This window comes from Macaca fascicularis, chromosome 10, assembly GCF_037993035.2.
Source record: "Macaca fascicularis isolate 582-1 chromosome 10, T2T-MFA8v1.1".
NCBI classification, from domain to species: Eukaryota; Metazoa; Chordata; class Mammalia; order Primates; family Cercopithecidae; genus Macaca; species Macaca fascicularis.
The window spans coordinates 119922163-119941175 of NC_088384.1; the positions used below are offsets into that span (position 1 = coordinate 119922163).

At 55.4% G+C, this 19013-nt stretch overlaps 1 protein-coding gene across 7 annotated transcripts in view; it reads right to left on the minus strand.

Moving 5' to 3' along the window:
- The window catches only part of ZBTB46 (zinc finger and BTB domain containing 46), a 97770-nt gene that overhangs the window by 62296 nt on the left and 16461 nt on the right, over positions 1-19013 (minus strand). The gene's annotated exons all lie outside the window — the stretch shown is intronic.

A 19013-nucleotide genomic window follows, 5' to 3' on the forward strand; every position in this document is an offset into this window, starting at 1 on the left:
GAGACCAGCCTGGCCAACATGGTGAAACCCCGTCTCTACTAAAAATGCAAATATTAGTTGGGCGTGATGGCAGGCACCTGTAATCCCAGCTACTCAGGAGGCTGAGGCAGGAGAATCGCTTGAGCCTGGGAAGCAGAGGTTGCAGTGAGCTGAGATCGTGCCACTGCACTCCAGCCGGGGCGACAGAGTGAGACTCTGTCTCAAAAAAAAAATTTTTTTTTGCTGGGCGTGGTGGTGCGCACCTGTGGTCCCAGCTCCTAAGGAGGCTGAGGTGGGAGAATCACTTGAGCCTGGGAGGCAGAGGGTGCAGTGAGCCGAGATGGCGCCAATGATCTCCAGCCTGGGCAACAGAGCGAGAGTCTGTCTAAAAAAAAAGTAATTAATAGATAAATCACCATTTTAAAGTGGAAGCAAGATACCCTTGGCTCTAGAATGAAACTGCCAGTGGCCAGGAGTGCTCCGAGGAAGACAGAGGTGGCCACAGCCATCTGTCCTGACCAAGTTTAACTCAGCTACTCTAAGAACTGTTCTACATAATTATTTTGGTGAAACTGTTTTGTTTTCGGACAAGGTGTCAGTCACCCAGGCTGGAGTGCAGTGGCATGATCAGGGCTCACTGCAGCCTCCACCACCTCCCAGGCTCAAGCAATTCTCCCACCTCAGCCTCCTGAGTAGCTGGGACCACAGGTGCACACCACCAAACTCAGCTAATTTTTTTTTTTTTAATTTCTTAGAGACAGGGTTTCACCATGTTGCCCAGGCTGGTCTCAAACTGCTGGGCTCAAGCCATCCACCAGCCTCGGCCTTCCAAAGTTCTGCAACTGCAGGCATGAGCCACCACGTGTGGCCTGGTGAAACTAATTTTTTTTTTCTTTTAGATGGCGTCTCACTGTTGCCCAGGCTAGAGTGCAGTGGTGCGATCTCAGCTCACAGCAACCTCCACCTCCTGGGTTCAAGCGATTCTTGTGCCTCAGCCTCCCAGGGAAGTTGGGATTACAGGTGTGCGCCACCACACCCCGCTAATTTTTGTAATTTTAGTAGGCACAGGGTTTCACCATGTTGGCCAGGCTGGTCTCGAACTCCTGGCCTCAGGTGATCCTCCCACCTCAGCCTCCCAAAGTGCTGCGATTACAGGCGCGAGCCACCGTGTGGCCTGGTGAAACTAATTTTTTAATGGGAAAACGTTTTGAACAGACACATCACAAAGAAGAAACATCAGCAGGCAGACACGGACAGAGGCTTCCCCAGCTGTCGGGGAAGTACGCCCGGAACCACAGTGAGCTCCCCCGTGAGAGTGGCCGGGACTAAGAGGCAAGACCACACCATGTGTCCTCGAGGACGCGAGCACCTGGAGCCTGCTCAGCTGCTGGGGCACATGGAATGGTGCAGCCGCTGTGGAAAACAGTTCAGCAAAGCTGAACAGCACAGGACCCGACAACTCTGGCACCCGCCAGAGAAGCAAAACCACGCGTCCAGAAAGACTCGTGCGCGAACGTTCACACGAGCTTCGCTCAGAAAAGCCAAGGTTTGGGAACAACCCAAATGTGCAAACGTGCATCAACAGGTGAGCAGGTAAACACAGGGATGCTCCAAACCGCAGAGGCAGCTCAGGCACAAGAAAGGGCTGCTGGGCTCTGTCCCAGCCTCGGCGCCCTGGGGCACCTCCTTGCTCAGCCTTCCGTCCCCCATACAGGTCACGTCCACACCACACGGATTATCCCATAACAATTATGCTCAGTAAGAGAAGACAGTCACCAAGACGAGTGTGTGATTCCCTTTATAGGAAACTCTAGACAACAGAAGTGAGTCCACAATGGCAGACGGCTGGCCGGGGGCTGCCTGGGCTCGGAGGTGGGGAGAGGCTGCAGGAAGCTCCTGGGATGATGGGGAGGGCCTGTGTCTCCAAAACCACTGGCAGCACCACCCAAGAGTTCGAGCTCATCAAATTATACTTGTTAAACAAGTGCTGTTTGTTGCATGTAAATTATGCCTCAGTAAAGGATTAGAAGCTTAGTTTTGTAAAAATATTCTTCCTCAGCTATAATCCTGTGCTCATCCATCCAAGGACCTCGCTGCCATTTGTTACAGTTTGAACACCCCGCCCCCGCCCCCCAAATTAATGTTGAAGTCCTAATCCCTCATACTTCAGAATTCCATCTTATTTGGAAATAAGTCATTGCAGATGCAATTAGTTAAATTAAGATGAGGTCGCTCGGGCTGGACACAGTGGCTCACACCTGTAATCCCAGCACTTTGGGAGGCCGAGGTGGGTGGGTTGCTTGAGGCCAGGAGTTCGAGACCAGCCTGGCCAACATGGTGAACCCTCGTCTCTGCTAAAAACACAAATATTAGCCAGACGCGGTGGCACACGTCTGTAATCCTAGCTACTCAGGAGCTGGGATTCCTGCTGAGGCAGGAAAATCACTTGAACTGGGAGGCGGAGACTTCAGTGAGCCGAGATCGCGCCACTGCACTCCAGCCTGGGTGACAGAGTGAGACCCTGTCTCAAAAAAAAAAAAAAAAAAAAATGAGGTTACTAGGGGCCCCTAATCCAGTATGATGGGTACCCTTAAAAGGGGGAGAAATTTGGACACAGGCTGGTGGGAAGGGGCAGCAGCGGAGGCCCCGCCAGAGGCTGGAGAGAAGCCTGGAACAGACCCCCAGCACCCTCCCAGAACCGCGGCGGGACGACACCCGAACCTCAGACCCCCAGCACCCTCCCAGAACCGCGGCGGGATGACACCCGAACCTCAGACCCCCAGCACCCTCCCAGAACCGCGGCGGGACGACGCCCGAACCTCAGACCCCCAGCACCCTCCCAGAACCGCGGCGGGACGACACCCAAACCTCAGACCCCCAGCACCCTCCCAGAACCGCGGCGGGACGACGCCTGAACCTCAGACCCCCAGCACCCTCCCAGAACCGTGGTGGGACGACACCTGAACCTCAGACCCCCAGCACCTTCCCAGAACCGCGGCGGGACGACACCCGAACCTCAGACCCCCAGCACCCTCCCAGAACCGTGGCGGGACAACGCCTGAACCTCAGACCCCCAGCACCCTCCCAGAACCGCGGCGGGACGACACCCGAACCTCAGACCTCCAGCCTCCGGGACTGGGGGAAATAAGTATCTGTTGTTTAAGATGTTCCCTTTGTGGCCCTTTGACATGACAGCCCCAGGTCACTGACACCCCGTTCCTACCACCAAAGAGCGCGATACCACAGACGCCAACAGGAGGAAACACGTTTGTTTACGGGCAGCTCTGCCCACTCTCGCCAAGAAACCCCCCAACCCACTCCCCCAGGGCACCATCCCGGCAGGAAGCAGTGCGGGCACCATCCCCCAGGGCACCATCCCGGCAGGAAGCAGTGCGGGCACCATCCCCCAGGGCACCATCCCGGCAGGGACCAGTGCGGGCACCATCCCCCAGGGCACCATCCCGGCAGGAACCAGTGTGGGCACCATCTCCCAGGGCACCATCCCGGCAGGGACCAGTGTGGGCACCATCCCCCAGGGCACCATCCCGGCAGGAAGCAGTGTGGGCACCATCCCCCAGGGCACCATCCCGGCAGGAACCAGTGTGGGCACCATCCCCCAGGGCACCATCCCGGCAGGAACCAGTGTGGGCACCATCCCCCAGGGCACCATCCCGGCAGGGACCAGTGTGGGCACCATCCCCCAGGGCACCATCCCCGCAGGGACCAGTGTGGGCACCATCCCCCAGGGCACCATCCCGGCAGGGACCAGTGTGGGCACCATCCCCCAGGGCACCATCCCCGCAGGGACCAGTGTGGGCACCATCTCCCAGGGCACCATCCCGGCAGGGACCAGTGTGGGCACCATCCCCCAGGGCACCATCCCGGCAGGGACCAGTGTGGGCACCATCCCCCAGGGCACCATCCCGGCAGGGACCAGGCGTGGGCACCATCCCCCAGGGCACCATCCTGGCAGGAACCAGGTACGGACACCATCCCCCAGGGCACCATCCCCCAGGGCACCATCCCAGCAGGGACCAGGCATGGGCACCATTCCCCAGGGCACCTCGCCAGCAGGGACCAGGCACCACCCCTCACACCAAGGCGTTCATGATTTACCTTCTTCTGAAAAAATCAAGGTTAGGACATGAATTCTGTGAAACTTGCACAAATGAAATTTCACGTACGTTATATTATCGTTGTTCGTGGTTGCATTTCAAAATTTTTAAGTGAGCTCCTGACTAGAAAACTCTCCAAGACACATTAGCAGAGGCGTCTTTCGACAGCGAGACAGGTGGTCCTGTCCACATCATCTCCAGACTGTCCACGTCATCTCCAGCGAGCAAGTGGGAGCTGGCAATGAGGACTTGAGGTTTTCCATAGGGCAGCCCCCATGTGACCATCTGAAGATGCAAAGCCATGTCTGGCGGCCCCGGGCTGCCCAGGTCTCCGTCGGCGGCCCTGCCAGCCCTGCCCCTCCCTGCCCGCCGGCTGCTTTCAGTTCCTTCACCTCCATTCCAGCTCCAACGCCCAGGCTGCCGCCTCTGCCTCCCCGAACCTGCTGACCGTCACTTCCTTCTTTTTGTTTTTGTAATGGGGTCTCACTCTGTCTCCCAGGCTGGAGTGCAGCAGAGCAATCTCGGCTCATGGCAGCCTCAACCTCCCAGGCTCAAGGGATCCTCCCACCTCAGCCTCCCGAGCAGCTGGGACCACAGGCGAATGCCACCCCACGGGCTAATTTTTTTGTTGTGTAGAGACACGGTTCCCTCGCATTGCCCAGGCTGGTCTTGAATTCCTAGACTCAAGCGAACCTGCCGCCCTGGCCTCTCAAAGCTCTGGGATGACAGGCGTGAGCCACTGCACCAACATAACGTCACTTCCCTCTACCGGGCGTCCCCAGAGCACAGCACACTTCCCCTTTCCAAACCCCTCTCACTGCCCCGTGCTGCCCTGTCTCAGCCCCAGCCACCAGGGTCTCGGTGGGCCGTGGGCTCCCTGAATGGAGGGGCTTCCACTCCCACCTCAGCAGCTCCAGGCCTCAGCATCCCTCCAGCTTCAGCCAGGTGCCCACCAGTCATACGCAGGGGAAGCCTCGAGCAGTGCCTGGCTCGGGCCATGTGTGAGGGTGGCAGGGGTGCCCGAGATGGACACGAGGTGTTCTGGGCCCCCAGGAGGGGGCTGGGGCAGCTGAGCTCCTAGTCGCTCATTTGGGTTGTGGAGGGGACATCCAGCAACACACTGGAACAGCTCAGATCTGTAAAGGCGAATGCTGCCATGAATCACAACAGCGGTCTCGAGCCCTCTCAGCTGATGGACACAGCCTCCTCCTCCTCCAGGAAGCCCTCCCGGGTGTTACTGTTCTTACACTGACAGCACACACCTCACCTCACTGCCTGACACTGCCCTGCCCTCCCCTCAGCCCAGGGACCACATCTCAATGCTGGATAGGCCCAACACATACACTTGGGGTCGACAAAACCACAGTACCAGGCCAGACACGATGGCTCACGCTTGTAATTCCAGCACTTTGGGAGGCCAAGGCAGGTGGATCACCAGGTCAAGAAATCGAGACCAGCCTGGCCAACATGGTGAAACCCCATCTCTATCAAAATTACAAAAATTAGCCATGCGTGGTGGGGGGCGCCTGTAGTCCCAGCTACTCAGGAGGCTGAGGCAGGAGAATCGCTATAACCTGGGAGGCGGAGGTTGCAGTAAGCTGAGGTGGCACCATTGCACTCCAGCCTGGGCAACAGAGTGAGACTCTGTTTCAAAAAAACAAAAACAAAAACAACTACACGACTTTTTTTTTTTTCCCCTCAGAAGGAGTCTCGTGCTGTTGCCAGGCTGACCTCAGCTCACTGCAACCTCCGCCTCCTGGGTTCAATCGATTCTCCTGCCTCAGCCTCCCGAATGGCTAACATTACAGGTACGTACCACCATGTCCGGCTAATTTTTGTGTTTTTAGTAGAAACGGGGTTTCACTATGTTGGCCAGGATGGTCTCAATCTCTTGACCTCGTGACCCACCCGCCTCGACCTCCCAAAGTGCTGGGATTACAGGCATGAGCCACCATGCCCAGCCTATGGTACCTTTTGAACATTAAATCTGCAATACTGACTTACAGTATTTCAAAAATGTCTCGTACTAAGTGCTGATAGAAGGTAAAATGAAACAGCAGCCGGGCAGGGTGGTTCACACCTCTAATCGCAGCACGCTGAAAGCCTGAGGTGGCAGGATCACTTGAGCCCAGGAATTGAAGGCTGCAATCAGTGAGCTCCGATTGCACCACTGCGCTCCAGCCTGAGCGACAGAGCGAGACCCCCATCTCTAAAGAAAAAAAAAAAAAGACACAGGGAGGAGAGAAGGTCATGTGACCACAGACAGCGACTGGAGTGATGAAGTCACAAGCCAAAGGATGCCCGGAGTTCCAGCACTGGACTCCGGAACTGAGAGGAGAAGCCTCTGCTGCTGTGAGCTGCCCAGCAGGTGGTACTTTTCACAGCAGCCCCAGGAAACTAATACACAAAGTCATGCATCAACTTTTTTTTTCCTTTTATTTTGAGGCAGAGTCTCGCTCTGTCACCCAGGCTGGAGGGCAGTGGCGCAATCTCGGCTCACTGCAACCTTCAGCTCACTGCAACCTCTGCCTCCCGAGTTCAAGCGATTCTCGTGCCTCAGCCTCCCAAGTAGCTGGGATTATAGGCGTACGCCACCATGCCCGGCTAATTTTTTTTTATTTTTAGTAGAGACAGGGTTTCACCATGTTGGCCAAGTTGGTCTCGAACTCCAGACCTCAGTGCTCCACCCACCTCTGCCTCCCAAAGTGCTGAGATTACAAACATGAGCCACCATGCCTGGCCCCAACTTTAAAAAATATTGTAATTTTCTTACAAAGCTAACCAGCTGGCAGAGGAAGGTGCCTCACGCCTGTAATCCCAGCCTTTTGGGAGGCCAAGGCAAGCAGATCACCTGAGGTCAGGAGTTCGAGACCAGCCTGGCCAACATAGTGAAACCCTGTCTCTACTAAAAATAAAAATAAAAAAATTAGCCTGGCGTGGTGGCGGGCACCTGGAATCCCTACTCAGGAAGCTGATGCAGGAAAATCGCTCGAACCTGAGAGGCAGAGGTTGCAGTGAACCGAGAACATGCCACTGAACTCCAGCCCGGGCAACAAGAGTGAAACTCCATCTCAACCACAAGAACAAAAAAAGAAAACAGAAACAAAGCTAATCAGCTTAACAAGGCAAGAAAACTATTTGTGTACATTTTAAATCTGACATACACTGTGACCTGAAATGGTAACTTCAAAAAAAAAATAGAACTTAAATAAGAAAGTTGTAATACCTGCTTAGAATAAAGGCAACGCTATGCTCTCAAGGAATATGATGGAATCTTTTTTTTTTTCTTGAGATGGAGTCTGGCTCTGTCACCCAGGCTGGAGTGCAGTGGTGCAACCTCGGCTCACTAAAACCTCCACCTCCCGGTTCACGCCATTCTCCTGCCTCAAGCCTCCTGAGTAGCTGGGACTACAGGCGCCCGCCACCACGCTCGGCCAATTTTTTGTTTTTTTTGTTTTGTTTTGTTTTTTTTGAGACGGAGTCTTTGCTCTGTAGCCCAGGCTGGAGTGCAGTGGTGCGATCTCGGCTCACTACAAGCTCCGCCCCCTGGGTTCATGCCATTCTCCTGCCTCAGCCTCCCGAGTAGCTGGGACTACAGGTGCCCGCCTCCACGCCTGACTAATTTTTTTGTATTTTTAGTAGAGACGGGGTTTCACTGTGTTAGCCAGGATGGTCTCGATCTCCTGACCTTGTGATCCGCCCGTCTCGGCCTCCCAAAGTGGTGGGATTACAGGCTTGAGCCACCGCGCCCGTCCCAATTATTTGTATTTTTAGCAGAGACGGGGTTTCACAGTGCTGGCCAGGATGGTCTTGATCTCCTGACCTCGTGATCCACCCACCTCGGCCTCCCAAAGTGCTGGGATTACAGGCGTGAGCCACCACACCAGTTGGGATTGGTGTTAATTCTTCTTAAAATGTTTGATAGAATTCAACAGTGAAATGATACATACGATCATATACATACAGAGAGAGAGACTTTTGTTGCAAGTTTATTGACTACTGATTCAATTTCTTTATTGAAATTGACTTTTCTTTTTGGAACTAAAAAGTACAATAACTGGGCCAGGAGCGGTGGCTCAAGCCTGTAATCCTAGCACTTTGGGAGGCCAAGGCAGGTGGATCACGAGGTCGGGAGACCGAGACCATCCTGGCCAACACGGTGAAACCCCATCTCTACTAAAAAATACAAAACATTAGCCGGGCACGGTGGCAGGTGCCTGTAGTCCCAGCTACTCGGGAGGCTGAGGCAGGAGAATGGCGTGAACCCGGGAGGCGGAGCTTGCAGTGAGCCGAAATAGCGCCACTGCACTCCAGTTTGGGTGACAGAGCGAGGCTCTGTCTCAAGAAAAAAAAAAAGGTACAATAACTGTAGTGAAAGTTTCTGAACTTTTCTTTCATTGGAAGTTTTTTGACTACTGATTCTTTATTTGTTATAGGTCTATTCATATTTTCTGTTTCTTCTTGAGTCAGTTTGGTCTGGCTCTGTTGCCCAGGCTGGAGTGCAGTGGCGCCATCTTGGCTCACTGCAAATTCTACCTCCCGAGTTAAAGTGATTCTCCCACCTCAGCCTCCCCAGTATCTCGGACTGCAAGCGCCAGTCAGCATACCTAATTTTTGTATTTTTAGTAGGGACGGGGTTTCACCATGTTGGCCAGGCTGGTCTTAAACTCCTGGCCTCAAGCAATCTGCCTGCCTCAGCCTCTCCAAGGCTGGGATTACAGGCATGAGCCACCACGCCTGGCTAATGTTTTTGTATTTTTTTAGTACAGACGGGGTTTCACTGTGTTAGTCAGGACGATCTCCTGACCTCGTGATCCGCCCGCCTCGGCCTCCCAAAGTGCTGGGATTACAGGCTAAGCCACCGTGCCCGGCCTTCAGCTACTCCATTTTTTAACATTTTGCCGCGTCTGTTTACATCAAGCAATATAGTGGAATCCCTAACCAGTTACTTCTTGCTTAAAAGTTGTACTAGTCCAAAACAAGCGAAGCCACCCATCTGTTCGAGGCAGCGGGACTGGCTTACGGGCGCCGCCTCAGGGCTCGCTCCCCCTCCGAGCAGGTCTCACTCCCCAAGCGGGGCTCGCCCGGTGTCCAGCCTCCGAGGCCATGTGCCAAGTCCCCACCTTGTGCGGCGCAGGCCGTTCCCACAGGGGACACTCACGGAAGCTGAACAGACCTTCCAGAAGCCGAACGGCCCTTCCCACAAGGGACGCCCGCGGACGCCGAAGGGCCCTTCCCACAGGGGACGCCTGCGGACGCCGGCCCTTCCCACAGGGGACGCCCGCGGAAGCCGAACGGCCAATCCCACAGGGGACGCCGACGGACGCCGAAGGGCCCTTCCCACAGGGGACGCCCGCGGACGCCGAACGGACCTTCCCACAGGGGACACTCACGGAAGCTGAACAGACCTTCCGGAAGTCGAACGGCCCTTCCCACAGGGGACGCCGACGGACGCCGAAGGGCTCTTCCCACAGGGGACGCCCACGGAAGCCGAATGGCCAATCCCACAGGGGACGCCGAAGGACGCCGAAGGGCCCTTCCCACAGGGGACGCCCGCGGACGCCGAAGGGCCCTTCCCACAGGGGACGCCCGCGGACGCCGAAGGGCCCTTCCCACAGGGGACGCCCGCGGACGCCGAACGGACCTTCCCACAGGGAACACTCACGGAAGCTGAACAGACCTTCCGGAAGTCGAACGGCCCTTCCCACAGGGGACGCCCACGGAAGCCGAAGGGCTCTTCCCACAGGGGACTCCCGCGGACGCCGAACGGACCTTCCCACAGGGAACACTCACGGAAGCTGAACAGACCTTCCGGAAGTCGAACGGCCCTTCCCACAGGGGACGCCCGCGGACGCCGAACGGACCTTCCCACAGGGGACGCCCGGGGACGCCTAAGGGCCCTTCCCACAGGGGACGCCCGCGGACGCCGAATGGCCAATCCCACAGGGGACGCCGACGGACGCCGAAGGGCCCTTCCCACAGGGGACGCCCGCGGACGCCGAAGGGCCCTTCCCACAGGGGACTCCCGCGGACGCCGAACGGACCTTCCCACAGGGAACACTCACGGAAGCTGAACAGACCTTCCGGAAGTCGAACGGCCCTTCCCACAGGGGACGCCCGCGGACGCCGAACGGACCTTCCCACAGGGGACGCCCGGGGCGCCTAAGGGCCCTTCCCACAGGGGACGCCCGCGGACGCCGAACGGCCCTTCCCACAGGGGACGCCCGCGGACGCCGAACGGACCTTCCCACAGGGGACGCCCGCGGACGCCTAAGGGCCCTTCCCACAGGGGACGCCCGCGGAAGCCGAACGGCCCTTCCCACAGCGGACGCCCGCGGAAGCTGAACGGACGACGGGAGGTGGCGTGGAGGAGCAGCAACCGCCTGAGCAGTGAGGAAACCCCGCGGACAGCGCGGTAAGGACCCCACCCAGACCACTGGATTTCACCGCCGGCCGCCTTCGACGAAGGAGTTCTCAGTCTCCACATCCTCACGGCACAGACGGAGGGAGGCCCGCGCGGCCCCAGCGATGAACCCGTCAGGGGTCCCCTGTACCCTGTAGGCCAGTCAAGCCATCCTTCCCAGCCCTTGCCCCGTGGGGCTGAGCGCAGGGCCGGGCCTGGAAGGCAGAAGCCACAGAGCTCGGGGCTTCAGTGGGGCGTGGGGCCAGAAGCGGGGCCAGGGCGGGGGTCACGGACCGGGTCACCCGGACCCACAAGGAGTCTCAGCCCCGGCGGGAGGCAGGGGGAGGCCAGTCTTCCTCTTAGGGCAGGGCCTGGGCTCCAGGGCAGGGTCACCTCCCGCCCCTAAGCGAGTCCTGCTTCCCCATGAGACCCAGGCTCCTCCAGCGTGGGTGGGAAGTAGACAGAGCCTCCCCAGGGAAGGCCCTCCTCTGTCAAGCACTCAAGCCAGGACAGGCTCCAATGCCACCTGAAGAAATAAAACTCCGCTGGGCGCGGTGGCTCACGCCTGTAATCCCAGCACTTTGGGAGTCCGAGGCGGGCGGATCACGAGGTCAGGAGATCGAGACCATCCTGGCTAACACAGTGAAACCCCGTCTCTACTAAAAATACAAAAAATTAGCCGGGCGTGGTGGTGGCGCCTGTAGTCCCAGCTACTGGGGAGGCTGAGGCAGGAGAATGGCGGGAACCCGGGAGGCGGAGCTTGCAGTGAGCTGAGATCGCGCCACTGCACTCCAGCCTGGGTGACAGAGTGAGACTCTGTCTCAAAAAAAAAAAAAGAAAACTCCATGATTCATGAGGTAAGACCTGGGAGCTGCCAGGTCTCAGAGTCTTGGGGACACCCAGGCAAGGACAGCTGGGTGCTCCGGGGCTGCAGAGGCACTCAAAGGGCTCTCCACGTTCCCCTTCGCAGGGACCGTAGCGCCTGGGGTACTTCGTCGTGGGCTTGGCCAAATGGGCACTAAAGGTACAGGTTTGGGGAAGCCAAGAGGGCCAAGGTCAGCAGCCCTGGGGGCCCTGCCCAGCGCTTCCAGTCCTCATGGCTGTGTCTGTTCCAAGAATGGGGTCCTGGGGCTTGGCACAGGCCTGCTGGGGTAGTGGCCCCACATCTCACCTGTGTCCCCCCATATTATGCCCAAGGGAGCAACAAAGGCCACCCCTGGGTCCAGTCCTCAGGAACTCATAGGAGCCCTCAGCCCAGAAGATAGCAGCGCCCTCACGCCATCCTCAGCAAACCTGCCAGAGCCCAGCAGGTGGAGAGGACTCCGGGGAACAGCAGGAGCCCCTCTGCCTCCCTTCCTCTCCCCTCTTCTCACTTACAAAGTTAGCCGTGTGATGGCCAATGTGGCTTAACGCGATAAATTTTTAAAGATTTCTGGAAAAGACTTAAAAGACATGTGCTTGACAGTGAGAAAAGATTTCAAGGCTGGGTAGGCCTGGTGGCTCATGCCTGGAATCCCAAAGCTGAGGGAAGCCACGACAAGCAAATGGCTTGAGCCCAGAAGTTCAAGACCAGCCTGGGCAACATGGTGAGACCCCGTCTCTACAAAAAATAGAAAAAATTAGCCGGGCATGGTGGTGCACACCTGTAGTCCCCGCTACTCCAGAGGATGAAGCGGGAGGATCCCTTGAGCCGGGAGGTCGAGGTTGGAGTGAGCCAAGATCGCACCACTGCACTCCAGCCTGGGTGATACAGCAAGGCCCTATCTCAAAAAAAAAAAAAGAAAAAAAACTCTAAATACATGAAACTGGCAACCATTAACGTCAAGTCATGACAAAGGTGTCCGGGACGTAGGAGGCCCAGAGTGGGGTGGCCCTGGAAGGAGCCTGCAGCGTGGGGATGAGGCCTGTAGATGCCTCCGCCTCTTTGACTAATCCCACTTCTGAGACTCTGCCCCAAGGAAATAACCCAAAAAGCTAATTGGTTCCAAGATGTTCCTAGCACTGCTATGGCTAACAGTGACAAACAGAAAAAGACCCAAACACCTGACAATTCAAAGATGGCCCAGAAAACCGTGAAGTATTAAAACTGAGCAAAACCCAATTCCAGGAACATTAAAAATGCCAGTTACGTGGATGCTTAGAAGTTTATCAGAAATTGACGGGAAGAAATGAGAACAGAAAGCCCAGCCGCCCATGTCCACGCAGGCTCACACGAGGCGACCACACTCAGGATAGGCACCAAACCCCCGCTTTCCCTCACAAACCAAGGTCGTTATTTATAAAACACAAACAATCCCAGCACTTTGGCAGGCTGATCACCTGAGATCGGGAGTTCAACACCGTCCTGACCAACATAACAAAACCTTGTCTTTTTTTTTTTTTTTTGAGACGGAGTCTCGCTCTGTCACCCAGGCTGGAGTGCAGTGGCCGGATCTCAGCTCACTGCAAGCTCCGCCTCCCGGGTTTACGCCATTCTCCTGCCTCAGCCTCCCGAGTAGCTGGGACTACAGGCGCCCGCCACCTCGCCCGGCTAGTTTTTTGTATTTTTTAGTAGAGACGGGGTTTCACCGTGTTAACCAGGATGGTCTCGATCTCCCGACCTCGTGATCCGCCCGTCTCGGCCTCCCAAAGTGCTGGGATTACAGGCTTGATCCACCGCGCCCGGCCTTGTCTTTTTAAAAATACTAAAATTAGCCAGGCGTGGTGGTGTGCACCTGTAATCCCAACTACTAGGGAGGCTGAGGCAGGAGAATCATTTGAACACAGGAGGCAGAGGTTATAGTGAGCCGAGATCACGCCACTGCACTCCAGTCTGGGCGATAGAGTAAGACTCTTGTCTCAAAAAACAAAACAAAAAAATAAAAATAAAACACAAATGCCGAGAGCATGCCCACCAGCACAGGTGCAGGGTAGGACAACTCCACGGTAAATCAGCACCCAGGAGGTGAACACATCGTGAATATGAAAGCAATCTATGTTTCCCTTTCCTTGCTCCTGCGGGAACTCCAGCAGCAGGGCTGGAGGGCACCAGCAGGCGTCCATCCTCCTCTCTGACTTTTCACAAACCCAACAGGCAGGCAGAGTCTGCCTCTCTGGGTACCAGAACCCCACAGGATGGGCATGAGCCTCCCCCCGCCCAGCCCACAGGGGCGAGTCTGGTTCCCAGAACCCCACAAGACAGGCATGAGCCCCCGCCGCCGCCCAGCCCACAGGGGCGAGTCTGAGTCCTAGAACCCCACAGGATGGGCATGAGCCCCCCTGCCTAGCCCATAGGACAGGCATGAGCCCCCCCCCCATCCCAGCCCACAGGGGCGAGTCTGTGTCCCAGAACCCCACAGGACGAGCATGAGCTCCCCCGCCCCTGCCCAGCCCACAGGGGCAAGTCGGTCCCAGAACCCCACAGGATGGACATGAGCCCCACAAGGGGCAAGAGACGACAGCAGGTGGACAAGATGTGAGCCACCAGCCCACCAGGACCTCGGAGCCGCCACGGGGCGGGTCTCCCCGAAGAGTCAAGCAGCCTTCCTCTCCCTGGCCCCACTCCAGCTCTCATACAGAAGACACCACAACCCCAGGCCTCCCAGCTCTGACTTCCAGAAGCAGAAGGAAGTTCTTCCGAAGGGCAGCAGGGGCCCTGGCAGGATACAACTGTCACCTCCTCTGAAAGTATTTCCAGGAAGCCCACTGTACCCATGGCCACGGGCAACGCAGAGAGCGAGAAAATCTCAGGGGGTGCAGAGAGGAGGCGGCCCACAGGTGACACAGACAGCTGACCCTGACCCCCAGGCCCAGCAGAGATCTGCACGTGTGAGGGTCAGCTCTGAGCTGGGCGACGGGACAGCCGGCTCACCTTGCAGCCAGGTGAGCTCTACTCTGCTGAGAGCTGCGACTGTCTGACTCTCTGCCACACGAGGATTCAGGACACAGTGGGCAGGTGAGCCATGCTGCAGGAACAAACCCTTTTCATCCAGCTCTGCCATGAGTCAAAATATTGGAATCACAGCCCCTGTCACTTAGTAGCACATCGATTTCACCAACTCCCACTTTTCTACCAGGTCTGGCTCATACATTGTTCAGACCAACTACTTGCCTGGGGAAAAAAAACTAAAAATAGCTCTTGACTCCAAACAGGGAAGCATTAAAATATTCAAAAGAACTGACCCTGCAAATATTGAAACAAGGCTTTAGTGCTGACCCACCAAAGAGGCGGTGATGTTTTTGTAACAAAACTCTCACTAATAGGAAAACTCCAAATTCAGGCAAAATTTGCATCAACTTTTCCTACATAAAAAAAGAGAAGCAATGGTAAAGTACATTTGCATTTTTAGTAAAAACTAAATGAAAATCAACTTGAAATAAGAAAATTAACGTTAAAATTTTTCACAAGGCCAGGCAAGGTGGCTCAGGCCTGTAATCCTAGCACTTTGGGAGACTGAGGCGGGCAGATCACAAGGTCAGGAGATTGAGACCATCCTGGCTAACACGGTGAAACCCCACCCCTACTAAAAATACAAAAAATTAGCCGGGCGTGGTGGCAGGCGCCTGTAGTCCCATCACTTTGGGAGGTGGAGGCGGGAGAATCACGAGGTCAGGAGTTTGAGACCAGCCTGGCCAACATGGTGAAACCCCATCTCTACTAAAATACAAAAAATTAGCCGGGCGTGGTGGTGCATGCCTGTAATCCCAGTGCTTTGGGAGGTGGAGGCGTACGAATCACGAGGTCAGGAGTTCGAGACCAGCCTGGCCAACATGTTGAAACCCCGTCCCTAGTAAAAGAAATACAAAAAATTAGCCAGGCATGGTGGCGGGCGCCTGCAGTCCCAACTACTTGGAAGGCGGGAGAATGGCGTGAACCCGGGAGGCGGAGGTTGCAGTGAGTCAAGACCACGCCACTGCGCTCCAGCCTGGTGACAGAGCCAGACTCCATCTCAAAACAAAAAACAAAACAAAAACACAGCTGGGCGTGGTGGCTCACAGCTATGTAATCCCAATACTTTGAGAGGCTGAGGCGGGCGGATCATGAGGTCAAGAGATTGAGACCATCCCGACCAATGTGGTGAAACCCCGTCTTTACTAAAAATACAAAAAATATTAGCCGGGTGATGACGCGCACCTGTAGTGCCAGCTACTTAGAAGGCTAAAGCAGGACAATTGCTTGAACGCGGAAGGCGGAAGTTGCAGTGAGCAGAGATCGTGTCACTATACTCCACTATACTCCAGCCTGGTGACAGAGTGAGACTCCCATCTAAAAAAAAAAAAAAGGCACAAAAATATGAAACAATCTGTGTTTTAAAATACATTAAGTTGGGGCCAGGCATGGTGGCTCACACCTGTAATCCCAGCACTTTGGGAGGCCAAGGCGGGTGGATCACCTGAAGTCAGGAGTTCGAGACCAGCCTGGCCAACATGGTGAAACCCCCTCTCTACTAAAAATACAAAAATTAGCCAGGTGTGGTGGTGGGAGCCTGTAATCCCCGCTATTCTGGAGGCTGAGGCAGAAGAATCACTTGAACCCGGGAGGCAGAGGTTGTAGTGACCCAACACTGTGCCACTATATTCCAGCCTGGTGACAGAGCGAGACTCCATCTCAAAATACAGAATAAATAGATAAATAAAATACATTAAATTGGAAATGCCAATGTAAGCATTATGGCTCCACACCAGAGCAGCTGCTCCCCGGCCACTGACCTGTGCAGGCGAGTCCCAGCCCTCCCGCCTCTACCTGGTTCTACTGTCGGCTCAGGCACGAGTTCAAGGTCACGAGGATGCACCCAGTCAGACCATCAGCTAGGAAACGTCACAGAACCAATAATTCAATTGCAGACCTTCAGCTAGGAAACGTCACAGAACCAACAACCGATCCTTCCACAAATAAGGAGCATGAAACCAAGAGAAGAAATGCAATTTCAGGGACATCAGCACCCATGTGCAGCGCGTGGCCCTCATCCCAACTGTGATTCAAGTAAAGCCACAGTGAAAATGTGCAGGCCACAGTCAAGAACACTGAGCCCAGCCCAGCATCGTGACGCTGAGGAAGTGTTGTGGGGTGCCCAGCTGTGTGTGAGCCACACACAATGAAGCCCTTGAGGGTAAAACTGAGATTTGCTTTAAAATACTTGAGAGAAAAAACAGTGGGAAGGGCCGGGCACGGTGGCTCACACCCATAATCCCAGCACTTTGGGAGGCTGAGACAGGCGGATCACGGGGTCAGAAGATCAAGACCATCCTGGCTAACACCGTGAAAACCCGTCTCTACTAAAAATACAAAAAAATTAGCCGGGTGTGGCGGCGGGTGCCTGTAGTCCCAACTACTGGGGAGGCTGAGGCAGGAGAATGGCATGAACCCAGGAGGCAGAGCTTGCAGTGAGCCGAGATCACGCCACTGCACTCCAGCCTAGGCGACAGAGCGAGAATCCCTCTCAAAAAAAAAAAAAAATGAAAGAAAAAAGAAAAAACAGTGGGAGAGAGTGGGAGATATGAGTAAGACAAGAGCAGAGAACTGGGGGTTCCCGCAGCCAGGCGATGTGGACGTTCTCTCTAATTTTGTGTGTGTTTGAAAAGTTCCAAAATAAGTTTTTAAAAATATAATTAGGTTTTAAAATAATAATAAAACTTTTACAAAACTGAGAAACTATATAATCCAGCGATGCAAATGGGGTGAAAGAGAATCTCATCTGGAAATCCAGAGGCAGCCCCGCCCCTCAACAGGAAGCCCAAGACCTGCCTTTGCTGGGAAGTCTGTCTCCTCCCACCCCCAGGCAAGGGTCCTCATTTAGGGGTCTGGAAACCCACAGGCAGCCCCGTCCCTCAACAGGAGGCCCAAGACCTGCCTATACAAGGGGAGCCTGCCTCCTCCCACCCCCAGGCAAGGGTCCTAATTTGGGGGTGACCTCCCAGAGGAGTGCAGCAAGCCTGGGCCTCAGGAGTCTGACTGTGGGTGACAAGCCACAAACACAGCCATGTCCACATTGCACCATGGCCACCGCAGGCAATTTACAATGCTCTTGACACTCATCCTACTTCGGAATTAGGATATCAGACGTACCATTCACAATGTTATGTGCTAAATTAAGAGTCCACATGTTACTACCTCACAAACCAAACTTTCCTGAATTTTAGCAATGATATTTCAGTAGTTGCTACCCTTCATTTTCCAGGAATCTTACTGGATGCACTAAAAATGCTCTTGTGAGCTGGTCATGGTCTCACATGCCTGGGGTCCCAGCTACTCAGGAAGCTGAGGCAGGAGGATCGCTTGAGCCCAGGACGTCAAGGCTGCAGTGAGCTAAGATCGCACCACTACACTCCAGCCTGGATGACAGAGCAAGATCCTGTCTCAAAACAAACAAAACACGCTATTCTGAAAAGGGGCCACAGATCTCACCAGCTGCTGAGAAAACACAAAAGTCCGAGAGCCCAAGTCAGAGCTGGAGGCACAGGTGCAGTGGGCACGAGTGCAGGTGCAGTAGATTCAGTGGGCACAGGTGCAGTGGGTGCAGGTGCAGTGGGCACAGGTGCAGGTGGGTGCAGGTGCAGTGGGCGCAGGTGCAGTGGGCGCAGGTGCAGTGGGTGCAGGTGCAGTGGTTACTGTGGGTGCAGGTGCAGTGGGTACAGTGGAGGCAGTGGGCACAGGTGCAGTGGATGCAGGTATAGTGGGTGCAGGTGCAGTGGGTGTAGGTGCAGTGGGTGCAGGTGCAGTGGGTGCAGGTCCAATGAGCAAGGCAAAGGGGGTGCGCAGAGGAGGGCCCGAGTCCTGCTTTGGATGGGGAGGCCCAAGCAGCCACGATAACTCAGCTGCCCCTCTTGGCTCCAACTCTGCTCACCCCAAAATGACTCCCTCCCACCCCCGTGTCTCTCCTCACAGGCTGGAAGGCTCACATAACCCGAGACACTCAAAGCGTCTCCCCCGTCTGCATAACCCAGCAAAGCAAGGACTCCATAAGCTGCTGTGTACCCAGGGCAGGAACCCGACCTGCCATAGGCCCAGGGCTGCGTGCACACTGGCTGAATGCATTAGTTAACATTTTGGTGATGCTGGTTACTTGCCACCTCTGCTGTAAATAACAGCAGCGTCAAGGATACAGTGGCCACAAGAGGCGGCAGCTGCTGACGCGTGGAGAAGCCTCCGTAGAGAAGTATGTGTGGAAGACGCATCAAGAAAGCCCAAGCTCTGGTGCTGTTAAGGGCTGAAATGTGTCTGCTGAAGTCCTAAACCTGCAAATGTGACCTTATTTGGAAATAGGGTCTTTGCAAATATAATGAGATTAAGATGAGGTCATAGTGGATTAGGGCAGGCCCTCCCTCAATAGGACCGGATTCCTTAAAAGAAAAGGAAAAGGCCAGGCTGGGCACGGTGGCTCAGGCTTGTAATCCCAGCTCTTCGGGAGGCTGAGGCGGTCAGATCACCTGAGGTCAGGAGTTCGAGACCAGCCTGGGCAACATGGTGAAACCCTGTATCTACCAAAAATACAAAAATTAGTCAGGCGTGGTAGCGTACGTCTGTAATCCCAGCTACT